Source organism: Puma concolor, chromosome A1 (assembly GCF_028749965.1).
Source record: "Puma concolor isolate L17-30 chromosome A1, mPumCon1.1.hap2, whole genome shotgun sequence".
NCBI classification, from domain to species: Eukaryota; Metazoa; Chordata; class Mammalia; order Carnivora; family Felidae; genus Puma; species Puma concolor.
In genome coordinates this window covers 192,766,378-192,778,958 of record NC_141667.1, presented here as the reverse complement: position 1 = coordinate 192,778,958, position 12,581 = coordinate 192,766,378, and the positions used below count along the sequence as shown (strand labels likewise).

The window sequence follows — 12,581 nt, the reverse complement described above, 5'->3', positions numbered from 1 at the left end:
GGGTGATTCATTTGGAAATGGGCCTGAGCAGGCCTGGGGGAAACATGTAAGTTTTAGGAGCATGTAGCCCAGATTCCTATGGCAGCTACAGTAGTCACAATGATGCATCTCTTGCATCTCTTTCTATTTGTTCCTATGGCTTCATGGTGGGGTCCCTATGACCGACTCATACAGAAGGTAAAACAAAGGCCTAAGTCACAGATGGGTCATTCCTGATATCTCGACCTCGTCACCACATTATAAGCTGACTCAGAGGTCCCTGAAGAATATTGGTAAAGGGAAACCTCCCCAATGGACAGAACTGTAAGCTGTGAAGCGGTCATTTATGCATCTTGTTTAGAGGCAGATGGGGACTGAGATACAGATATACAAAGTCTCCTGCCCGGGGGTGAATGGCTTAGCTGGTTAATCCAGAGATAGGAGGGAACAATACTAGAAGATTGGAAACAAAGAAGCTTGGGGGGAAAGACATATGGATGGACAACTGGGAAGGACCCAAAGTGTGGGAATTTTTGTATTTGGTGTTAATGTTGATCAGAGACAGTCCTCCACAGAGGACCATTAAAAAAACACATAAGCAGGTAGATTTGTCCTGTGACCGTCAGCCCACTTCTGTCTGGGACCTAGTGCTTGCGCAATAGGCCCATGAGGAGTGTGACCCCAGATGTTGGTTATGGAACTATTGCCTCTCAGCTCCAAATTTACTCTTTTTTGCTTACTTTGCAAAAACAAATCTGGGTCTTTTAAATATTTGTCCTTTGCCAGATGGCACAGTGTGTTGTCACTCTAGAGAGTGGCAGAGACCCTGCCAGAGCAAACAGGGTTCCTTCTCTGCTCCATTGTGCTTGTTGGTAGTTTGCTGGCTTCTCCAGCCTTGGCCCTTGCATTGCAGAGCCGTCAGCGGCACCCAGCAACCTCCAGCTTCCTCTTTCTTCAATAGTTTTGTAGCCCAGTGCCTTTAGTACTGGGGTACACTTCTCCATGAGCAGCTTACCCCAACACATTACAGAACAAATTTCCAGCAAGTTCTGCTGGCTTGACACCACAGTCACTTTACTGCCATCCAGAGAGCCACAGCTGTGTTCTCATCAATAAGATCTTGTTTATAGCCCCGGGGTTGGAGGGCTTTTTCTTTGGGTGCTCTATCTCAGTCCTAGGGGTAGTGGATGCTCCTTATGTCTGCCATCCTTGTATTTTTTAGATTTCTCTTTATTTGTTACTAGCCTATCCCACATTACTCAAATACTCCCTTACAGCTAATAATTCTGTTTTTTCAGTCATACTGTGGTAAAATTGACAAATGAAAATTACATATAGAATTAAAGTGTTCAACTTGATCTTTTGATATATGTATACATTGTAAAATGAACACCACAATCAAGATATAGTTAATAATTCTTTATGCTAAACTTTCCCTGTTCAAATTAGGCTATGATTTACCTTTCCCAAGTGGACCCAAACTAATAAACCACGGTAGCCAAAAAGAGAGTTATCCATGAGCCCAACTGAATGGTCTCCCTCTCGGTAAGCCTGACCTTGCTACTGGCATTGCCGAATGCCCTTTCAGCAGCGGCAGAAACCAGTGCAGAGACTTTGTTCCGGCTCCATCCTTGAGGATTCCAGCCGGTCACTTGGTGGCAAGTTGACTGCTGTCAGAGCCCAAGGAGTAAATCTAAGTTCTGCCCAGTGATAGCTGTAAATGAGCAACTGCAGCAGTCACAATGCAGTAAGAAGGAAGCAACTGTGAGCTCCATCTTGCCCATCAGGCGAGTGAATGAGCTAAAGCCACTTAAGCACGGACTTAGGATGAGAGACATCTTGAGTGGGTGGTAGAAGACAAAGTTGGTGGATATTAACAGAGACATTAAGAGGACATTAGCTGGGATTGTAGCTTGTTCCACTTACCCTTGTATATTTTGTTTTGTCTCTGAAGATTGCAAACAGCTCCATGTGATTGTGTTTAACGCAGTGCATGAGTAGATAGGAGTGGGGTTAAGGAACAGACCTCTGTGTGTCCCACCGCTTATCCTCATGATCTTCCTTTTCACTCCAAGCATTACTGTGGCACCCAGTTGCACACAGTGGTAAAGTGAAAGCATCTTGCCTCATATACCTCTCTCTTTCTATCCCTGGGCTTCCCTCCTACCACCTTAGGAGATAGCTACGTGAACCCTTTCAGTCATTCTGAAACAAGCACAAACCTGGATATATGAGACAACTAACAACCCCAGGGGCACACCTTGACCATGGGGACCAAAACCTATGAATAAATGCTTCCTCTTGATGTCTCTTGGGGTGGACAATATCTCCATCTGAAATGTTTTTTTAAAAATTCATTTTTTAAGACTTTACCAGTAACACAGTCTTAAGTATCTTTTTATTCTTGGTGATTTTTCTTTATTCTTATTTATTCTTTATTCTTTTCTTCATTCTTTATTCTTATCTCTTTATTTTTGGTGAATTGATTCTGGGGAAACTTTCATTCCCATGAGAATATTAAAATGCAGTTGGCTAATGTTTATATTGGAGTGTCACATATCTCTCATAGAGTTTAATTGTCTAGAGATTTTTGTAGTTGGTAGGAACAAACATCATGTTTGGTACACTGTTTTTCTCCCCAGGGTAGGGGTAGTCATAGAATAGGAAGATAAAGAATGAGGGAAGGAGCAAAGTGTGAATCATTAGTGCCAAAGCACAACCTTAAAATATCTTCTTCTCATCTTTCTTAATTTCTTCATCTGTGTGTTATTTATTTTTTATTTCCTACATATTTTTGCATACCTCCTTAAGTACTCTCGGGAACAAGGTAGGAAGAGGGCTACTTTTCTTGATTTAGAAAAGTGAAATTAATTAGAAAATTATACATTATGTAAGAAACAATAGGCAGTTTGTGGTCATGAGTCTAGTAGAAGTAATTTTCTGCTAAGAAAAACTTTAGCTCACATGTCATTAATTAAGTTAGTAAAACGAGAATTGTAGCTACACAGATGGTGAATTATTCTCAAGCAATCCTGGCTCTAGCTGAAATGACCTATTTTCCAAGTGTGAGCATACCTGTGTCTATTACCTTATAGGTCAGTCTTTTATCAGAAGCGGTAGTTGGCATCATTATTGAGGTAAATAAAGACACGTTCTAAATATTACCAGAGAACCCTGATTTGAAGGCTTTTTAAAAAAAGAATTATCTAATTCAAAATAATCCGGGGTAATTATTCCTAAAAGTATTGATGGTTTTTTTTTATTACCATCATAGATCAAAATGAAACTCCTTCCTGAAAATACATTATTTCTCTAAAATGTCCCGGATCAAGTGGAATATAGTTATTGGGCCTCACATATTAAACTCTTTATTTTTGTTCTGGATTGAAGCCAAACAACAATAATTGCTTCTATGCATTGCCTAGAAGCAGGTGACTCTGCCATCTGGATATGTGTCCCCCACTTCACTGAGCAGGGCTCTGATAAAATGCTATATTCCTGGCCTCCAGGCAAAGCATAGTATGGGGAGTAAGCAGCCCTATAGATCCTGGTAATAACTTTTCTTTCCCTTTGGGATTTACAGTCTACTTCCATTTTGTGAAGATTTTAAAGAAAAGATCCAGGATATGGGAATTGAAATGTGGCCATTGTCCCAGATATTCAAGTTTTGTTTGCCGCTGAACTATTTCAGGATACTAGAGATTCTTTATTTTCTGGTTGTGATCCAGAGAGTTTTCATAGTTATAGTTCCATAAAAGATTGCTGGGAAGCCTGCTGAATCTACCAGTGCAGATCGTGAATGGGAAAGCTGTGTTCCATCTGGGTGTTCCTTTCTTGATCAAGTCTAAATGCAGTTCCAGCAAACCAAAGCGAGTAGGAGGTTGCCCTGACACAAGCTATTCATCTTTCTCTTTCCATGTTTGGCTTAATGGTCCATTTCCCCGAAATTCCTTCACTTTCTCTTTTCAGATAAAAAAATATTACTATGTTGGTCTTGTTTCTCTCTGTGACACGTATGCTTTTCCTCTTATGTGTTATTTCTTAATCCAATTGGTTGGAATCACACAAAATTCACTAGGAGGGCAGTCACTGGCTGCCTTGTAGCCATTACTTGACAAGGCTGTAATTAGTTGAGCCATTTTACACCTGCTTTCCCAGCTGGGCACTGCATTTTGCTTTGCAGTCATCTGTCTCAGAATTGAAAGGGCACTGCTTGAGGAATGAACTCACAATATCCAGCAACAATATGAAATTGTACACATTCCACATTGCAGAGAACTTACAGCAAGGAGAACTCATTCATTTACTCATTCATTCATTCAGCTATCCATTCATTGTTTTTTTCTTGCAAGTGTATCTTTCTTCTACCATTGAAGTCTTTCTATAGTTTCAGTAGACAACTAACTGAGAAACCAAAATTGGACCTGCCCCCCGTACTGGTAGCTCCTTATTTAACACATCAGTTGACATTTGGCGAGATGCATCCATTAGGCCTGGTTTTCATAGTAATCGTAGTTACAAATTAACCTTTAACCCATGGAAATGTGTCTTTCAAGAAATTCAGAGGATATATTTGATAATGCCCACTTGCTTAAATTACTTCCCATTCTAAATTAAACCCTTTTTAAATTAAAATCTTTTTAAATTTTATTTATTTTTTTATTTCTTTTGAGAGAAAGAGAGAGAGTATGTGTATGCATGCACGAGCAGGGGAGAGGCAGAGAGGGAGACAGAGAATCTTGAGCAGGCTTTATACTCAGTGAGGAACCAGACAAGGGGCTTGATCTCATGACCCTGAGATCATAACCTGAGCCGAAATCAAGAGTCAGAGTCTTAACCAACTAAGCCACCCAAGGCACCCCATAAACCCTTTTTTAATGGAGACTATGTCAACACTTTTCATTTTAGGCCTGATGTTTCTATTATTGCTCACACACTCCTGGCCATGAAGGAATGCGGTCCAGGAAAATTAAACAGATCCTCTCCTAAAGACTTGTCAGTACAGACTGCTTCACGTTCTTCCCATTCTGAAATCCACTTTAAGGAAAGCATTCTATTTCTTTTTGTAATTGTGGTGGGTACTATAAATTTAGTTACTGAGATTATTTTATGGTATATTGATATTTTCCTAGGTGAGTGATTGAGAAGAATCACAGAAATGCAACTAAGCTCCAGCAAGTATTCTATAAAGTCACTGGTGCTGCAATTGTCAACACAAGTGGGTCATCCCTTGAACCAATAATGGGTGAATACTTTAGATGACCATTATGTAGCAACTGGTTACTCATCTTCAGTCATTCTTTTACCAAAAGCACCATTAATGGACATCTGTTGAGTGTTAATCCAAGAGTCTTAATGGCCAACCTAGCAATGTCAAAAAGCTCTTCTCAGTTTGTTTCTATTCAAAAAATAAAAATATACATTTGCCTTAGCTTTTTGTTTTAGAAAGTTAAGATACAAAAATCTTGCCCACAATTTTTGCTATTTTTGCCCCTTTGGAATCTATCTGAAACATAGTCGAACCTCTCCTTCTCTCCACCCCCAACTTTCTCTTTCTATTTCAATAGGACTGAGAAAAAATTTCATCACTTTTACAATGCTACCAATTATTTCCCAATAAGCACTAAGCTCTCCTTTCTTCCTTAAAAAACTGCCTTTCCCTTCATGCTCCCCTCTACTTGCAGCTGTCAGTCTAGTTTAGACCCTGGGCACATCAAGCCTGACTTTCTGTAGAATTCTCACCCAGCTTGTCTCCCTCCATACAAATTATTGCATTCCTGTTGCCAGACCCATTTCATCTTTTTACTCCCCTGCCAAATACCCTACAGTAGTACTCCCTTATCCACTAGCTCCTTACCCAGGTAATCAAAGACCTCTACTGTCTGTCTCAAAAGGGCATTTTCTTTCTTATTTCTATTGGACTCTTCTGAATATTTTCTTTCACAATAATAGCTTCACAGATTCTTTCAAGTACATTTTGATCATTCTCTTCCCTACTCTTGGAATGCCTCTTTCTTCCTCTCTGCTAATTCTGTTCAATGCCTGTCAACATCCCACCCCCCTATGATTAATTCCTCCCTACTTTATGTTGCCTATATCCTGCCTTAGTAATCTCATGTGTCTGAATAGTAACATTTAACCTGTAAAATCTTAGATATATACTTAATCCTATGTTACCTTATCTTTTTGTCTTGTTTAACTTTATTTGCCTTCATCCATGTGTAACTTACCCTACCAACTAGATTGAAAAGCTCTAAAAGCAGGAGTGTCATCTTAAATTTTGTATTCCTACAGCACCTGGTAAGTGTCAAGCTTATAAGAGAGGCTCAGTAAATGTATGTTGAATGTACTGTTTGCCTTGAATTTGGGAATCAAATGGTTATTGCGATTCCAGATAAAAAACTTTTCTTAGACTATTAAATAATCATAAAGAGTTTCCTTGCTGTGAAGCACATAGCTACATGAAAAGAAGTACATTCATTCATCCTAAGAGGTTTTGTTAAGAAATGTCTCACATATTCTCCCCAGAAAATGTTTCACAGCAATGTCTTATTAAAATGAATATTCTTCTAACACTTTTACAGTAATACGAAATTCCACATAGATTGGATCTTTCTTACCAGATTCAGGTTGCCATAGTCATGCATCTTTGAATGTACCTATGATCACATTTCCTATGGCTACCTTTAACGCTATACTGTGTAAGCAGCCTACTTTGGGTGTACTTTTGGAAGCAACTAGTTTTGATATATTTTTATTTTATTTTATCCAATTGCTTTTTTATCACACAGATGCTGCACAAGTACAGATGAATGAATGCCTGATTACTTGTATTATTTGTTGATATAAAAATAGCATCTAAACAAAAACTAAAAAGCCTGATCCATTTTATCTATAATCATATTTCCTCTGAGTTCTAGAAGGTGTTACGACCTGTGATAGTTTTTGTTTTTAGCTATTAGTTTGGATGGAAAGATCCACGTGACTCCAACAGTGTTTTCTATGCTGCCCTGTAGATCATCCTTGTTTAATACTGGCAGTTTCAGTTTATCAAGGTTGCTGCTATCTGTGATAAGTCCACTTTCCAGTCTTCATAAGGCCTTTACTCAGAACAAAACAAAAATCAGATTCTCTCTGCTATTTTTGCTATTCACAGATAATACTTTCTCACATTTTGTATTGCTGGTTCTTCCGAATTAGACTTTAAGTACCTTGAGAGTTGGATTGGATCTTATTTTGTCTCAGGCACTAGAGCTGAAAGTAAGTATTGGATACAAATTTGACTTACTAATTATAGTAGTTGACATTTATTATATCCATACTAAATATTTGAGGTGCAACTCTAACCCAATTAATCTTCAGAACACTCAGTAAGTGATACTCTTTATTTGACCTATTTGATGAGGAAATTGAAGCACAGAGAGGTTAGGAGATTTACAAAGTCACATAGCTAGCTAGTATGGTCTGGATGCCAGCTTGGTCTGCCAGATTCTATAGTTTACGTTGTACAGAAGCTGTGCAGCATCTTCTGAAATTGTCCTTGATGCATTTTTCCCACTGCTCTGCTCATCCTTCTGTTTCAACTAGAGTATTCTACCATCTTCTATGCTTTGCAAATGTTAATTGAGCAAAATGTCTAACCTAAGAGTGGAATTAGATTAAATATGGCTTTCTAAATATATTGTGGCATTCTATTCTAGGGATTTGGTTTCACTATTTCATATGTGATTGATGGGTGATGATAAAGCTAGTCAGACTTCACATATCCAATAACCTTGGATCGGTCTAATGCTTGACTTTCCAATTTATTTGGAAGGAATTGGAAAACCGAATTCCATACAGCCACCATGTTTTAGGGGAAATGAATGTCCTAAGCCATTTATAGTGGATTGTGTGCTTTTATATAAAGTTGAGGCTTACATGCTAAAATTCTATTTCCCAAAATCTCTTGCAACTAGTATTCTTGATGTACTTGAGATTCCATGAATCAGATGTATTTCTGCGAGTCTTGATGAACTGAGTTAGAGCTGGAAACAAGCAAAGTCAGAGATACCACTTTTGTTTGGATTACGGCAATAGTTATCACCAATTTCCCAATCTCACTGGCAACTTTTTGATTCTACAGCTTACTAATCAAGGCACAATTTCCATGGCAGCCCAGCTTGCCCATGTCCTTCCTAGCTCAGTCTAAATTCTGTGTCTTTAGCCCTTCTAACAATTCTTTGGCTGTTTAATACACTATTGCAAATCCCTTCTGCTTAAGCCTAGTAGAGTGAATTCTGTTCTCTGCAAGTAAATCTGACTGATGCAACTGTATCTGAAAGATACACTCTCACTGTTTCAGTTATTAAACATTAAGCCAGATTTTATAGTTGTATTTTAGGATAGAGAAGTAACAAATCTTCGCTTAGAATAAAATACTCTGGGCATTGGTTATTTATTCTTGTTGGTAATGCTTTCATTATTCTCATAAAAAAAGAAACAGTCTAAAACATTGTGGATAATTTAACACTCAGGTTTAATATTTTACTCAATATATATTTATTGGGTGCCTACTCTGTGCCAGTGCCAGTTCCTTGGCGAGAAAGATACTGCAGTGAGCAAAACAAAGTCTCTAGTCATATGTAATTTACAGTCTTCCTCATCAATTTACAGATTGAATGAACTTCCCACATATGGTTAGGTTACAAAATAAGTTAAAAGTATTTCAAAAGTTTCAGGGATATTAATAATAGCCCAGAATAGAGAGGATCGTTTGGCACTGACATCACTAATTTAAAGGTTGGCTTGCTTACTAATCTGTAAAATGGGGATTTACATTTTTTTTTCTCATGATGAGAATGGCAAAAACTATCTCGTTGGGGAGATAGTTATCAATCACTTATAAAAGGAATAAGTACATTTGGAAAAAAATCAATTTGGCAATAGTGATGGGAATCATAGTCATTTTTAACTCTTAGTACTAGCAATGACACAGAAAACATGATAAAAATCAGTAAAAGCTTTCTTCAACAATTTATATTAAAATGAAGCTCAGGCTATTATACAACATACATACTGCTTAAATCATCACAAGTTCAGGAAAGCCCTCTAAGAATGGTCTATTAATTTTATCTACAATATTCAAGAAAAGATTAAGGGAACTTTTCAAAATTGTGCTAATTAATTCCAGTTTCAAAAGCAGTGACTGCAAAATGGACTATGCATGCCATTAAGGTGTTATATCAGGAAAAACGTTGTGTAGATATTTTCAACTGTGAAATGATTGGATTACTCATTATGCATTGGGATATTTTTCTATAGAAATTGTCAAGCTTGATATGATTTGTTTCAATAGGTCAGTATATATATACACATATGTAACCAAAAGTACAATATTAGATTTTATGTTCATTTTTGTAAAGCAAAAATAGGAAAGTATGATTCTAGATCTTCATTGCAGATGAATCTTGACAAGGTTAACCTCAAAAAAAAAGGTCTCTCTGAATGAAATATGGCCCTTTGTAGCAACGTGGATGGAACTGGAGAGTGTTATGCTAAGTGAAATAAGCCATACAGAGAAAGACAGATACCATATGTTTTCATTCTTATGTGGCTCCTGAGAAACTTAACAGAAACTGATGGGGGAGGGGAAGGAAAAAAAAAAGAGGTTAGAGTGGGAGAGAGCCAAAGCATAAGAGACTCTTAAAAACTGAGAACAAACTGAGGGTTGATGGGGGGTGAGAGGGAGGGGAGGGCAGGTGATGGGTATTGAGAAGGGCACCTTTTGGAATGAGCACTGGGTGTTGTATGGAAACCAATCTGACAATAAATTTCATATATTGAAAAAAAAAAGGTCTTTCTAGTAAAGGGGAAGATACCTCCTGTAGTTGTCCGTGAAGTTGTATATATGTACCTGTAGTTTTTCTAGGATTGTGTGAAAGTAGTAAGAAACTAAAAGGATAGTCAAAATTCATGGCTCAGCAGGAGGAAGGGACAAGATGTTGACAGTGTAAAGGACAGGTGATAATGGCAATTCAGATCAACAGAGAGCTGAAATTTCAAAATAAAAGCACTTTTTCTTAGAACCTTTATTACAAATAAGATACAACACGATGGTCGAGAAATGAATGATGAAGGCATCTAGCATATAGAATGGTTCTGAGTTTTGGAATAAATGGTATAGATTTCCTGTGGTCAGTTCATGCCATCAGTCCTCCATTTTCTCTCAATTAATGGTGAGTTTTATGAAGATGTGTACATACCCAATAGGGATATAATGAGATGCTTAGCCTTGACATATAACCTGTATTTGTAATGAGTTTTGAATGGCTAAGAATTTTGTCAGAACATTGAACCTAGTTTCTTTGGAGACCAGGTAAGTATAAAATACCAGAAGCTCAAAATGAAGACAAGAGTTGAACTGTGTGTTTTTAATCTTTAATCAGTTTTTTTGTGTGTTAATTCAGGAAGATTGTTGAAGAGACTAAATGATCTACACTCAAAGATAAAGTATAGTAGTGGGAGCTGGTAGATATTTTACATAAATTAGCAGTTATAACTATTAATTATAAGAAGCATAAATATAATTTTCTCTGCCATCTGAGTTACTGTCTAAAGACATATGGGAAAAGGTGAGGCATCCTATGTAGTTTTCAACTTTGTATGCCAGATTCCATCAGAGTTCTCACCTTATTGAGTCTTCCTTCTTAGTAAGCTAGTTTTTTCAAACTGAGGGCCTATGCTGATCTTTTCTTCCCTTTTGATCTCTTTCACACCAAAACTGGAGCTCAGCTCAAGTTAGAGTCCTACTACCGGCTATTGATGCATCCTTCCTGAATTTTCACAGCATGTCTACTTCCAAACTCTCTAGCTCCTGCCTCAGCATCCATACACTTGCTCACTATTGTCCTCTCAGATGACATCCCTTCATTATCTGAAACTAGGATACCATTCGTGTCCCTTATCCCAGCGATGTGTGTAGGCTCCAAGCCACAGTTAATCCCAAGTCCTGAGCAGCCATTCCAACATAGGATGATCTGAATTCCAATGCAATGGGGAGAAATTTAAATAAACAAGAAAGCAAAGGAAAACACCAGGAATAGCAGAAAAGATGCTTGATGTTTTTCTCTGTATTGCAGAGAATGCCTAATAAGAACCTATTTTAAATGTCCATATAAGGCATAGAGAAGTCTTCTAATCGTATTATGAATTCTATCCCACAAGTGAAATTAAAATTAACCATTTTTCTTTACAACACTTGTTTTCTTTAGGCCCTGTTATCTTTCTTCCTTCCCTGAGAGTCATATTATAACAAATTGTTATTTTCTATCATTTGGGATTTTTAGTTTTTTTTTTTTTTTTTAAAGAACTCCATTTGGTTTCTTTCTCAGAGGCATATTTCTTATATTCACCTCATTTGGACTGCACTCTAATTTCTGTTCTGTCAGGAAAGGAGTGTTAAGCAGGTATTTTCACCAGTCACCTCTAATCCAAAGGAAATCTTTACAAACCAAGACAACATAAAGAAACTTTCCATCTCTTTGGTGACCCTAATCCCCTTTATAAAAACAAGTTTGCTTTACAGCTCAATACCCATGTGACAATAAAAAGATGTGATATTAAATGTAGTGTTCTTACTTATACTATTTAGAGAGTGAGTTTGAATAGTTTAATTTACGTGGGAGCCTATTTTCCCATTTATATATACCATATCACATAGCTCACTAGCAAATATATGCATGCATGTGTGAATTTCAGCCTTTTGCCTTGTATTCCTACCAGCAACATGGGTCACTGGCAGCTCCACTGGAGCCACCCCCAAAACTTTGGCTAGGGTTCTTCCTCTTGTCACATGTGCTCAAACTGGCAAGGTAGGATCTGGAAGTATGTCCTCAACATGTGCTGTGTTTCCATCAGTAAGAAAGGGGCACAGCCTTCATCAAGTTGGACTACGTGATCCTCCATGAATGGATCATCAAAGACATCTATCATACAAAAGAAACATTGCTAGCTCTTTGTACATAAACACACACACACACACACACACACACACACACACACACACACACTTCAATTACGAGCATTTCAATGTGAATGGAATCACTAACTAATTAGTGTGGAAATCTCCTTTTTAAAGCTCATCTTCAAAATATACGGCTTAATTTCTCTCAGTTATATAAAAGTATCCATGTTAAAAAAATTAGGTTCAAATCACTTTGATTTCTTATATGCTATCCTATATAAATTCAGTGCACTACCATGTAACAAAGACTTACGGGCTGCCAAAGATGACCACATTATTCCTATTCTCCTGTCGTCTGCTTACTAGTTTTCCAATTATTTTCAATGATTTTTTTATTGTTCTGATCATAAAATTAATGCATACTCCTTACAGGAAAAGTTCAAAGAGAATAAAGAAGAAAAATGTCTATAAGCCTAGTACCAAGCAGTAACCAATGTTAACAAAGACTCTAACTGGTTTTTTAAGCTGCAAAATTCTATTTGAAGGTTGTAAAATGATAGCTTGTGCTTTGACTTTCATGTATCCCAAGGCATATTGACTTTTCCCTTAACCTTACCTTTGAATGTTAATTGTTCCTAATGAGAATACCAAATATTTG

General features: G+C 37.4%; 1 pseudogene; it reads left to right on the top strand.

Annotated features, from left to right (window-relative positions):
• Positions 1 to 11,746: 11,746 nt before the first annotated feature.
• On the top strand, positions 11,747 to 11,985 carry LOC147584700 (small ribosomal subunit protein uS14 pseudogene; annotated as a pseudogene).
• The last annotated feature ends 596 nt before the right edge of the window (positions 11,986 to 12,581 follow it).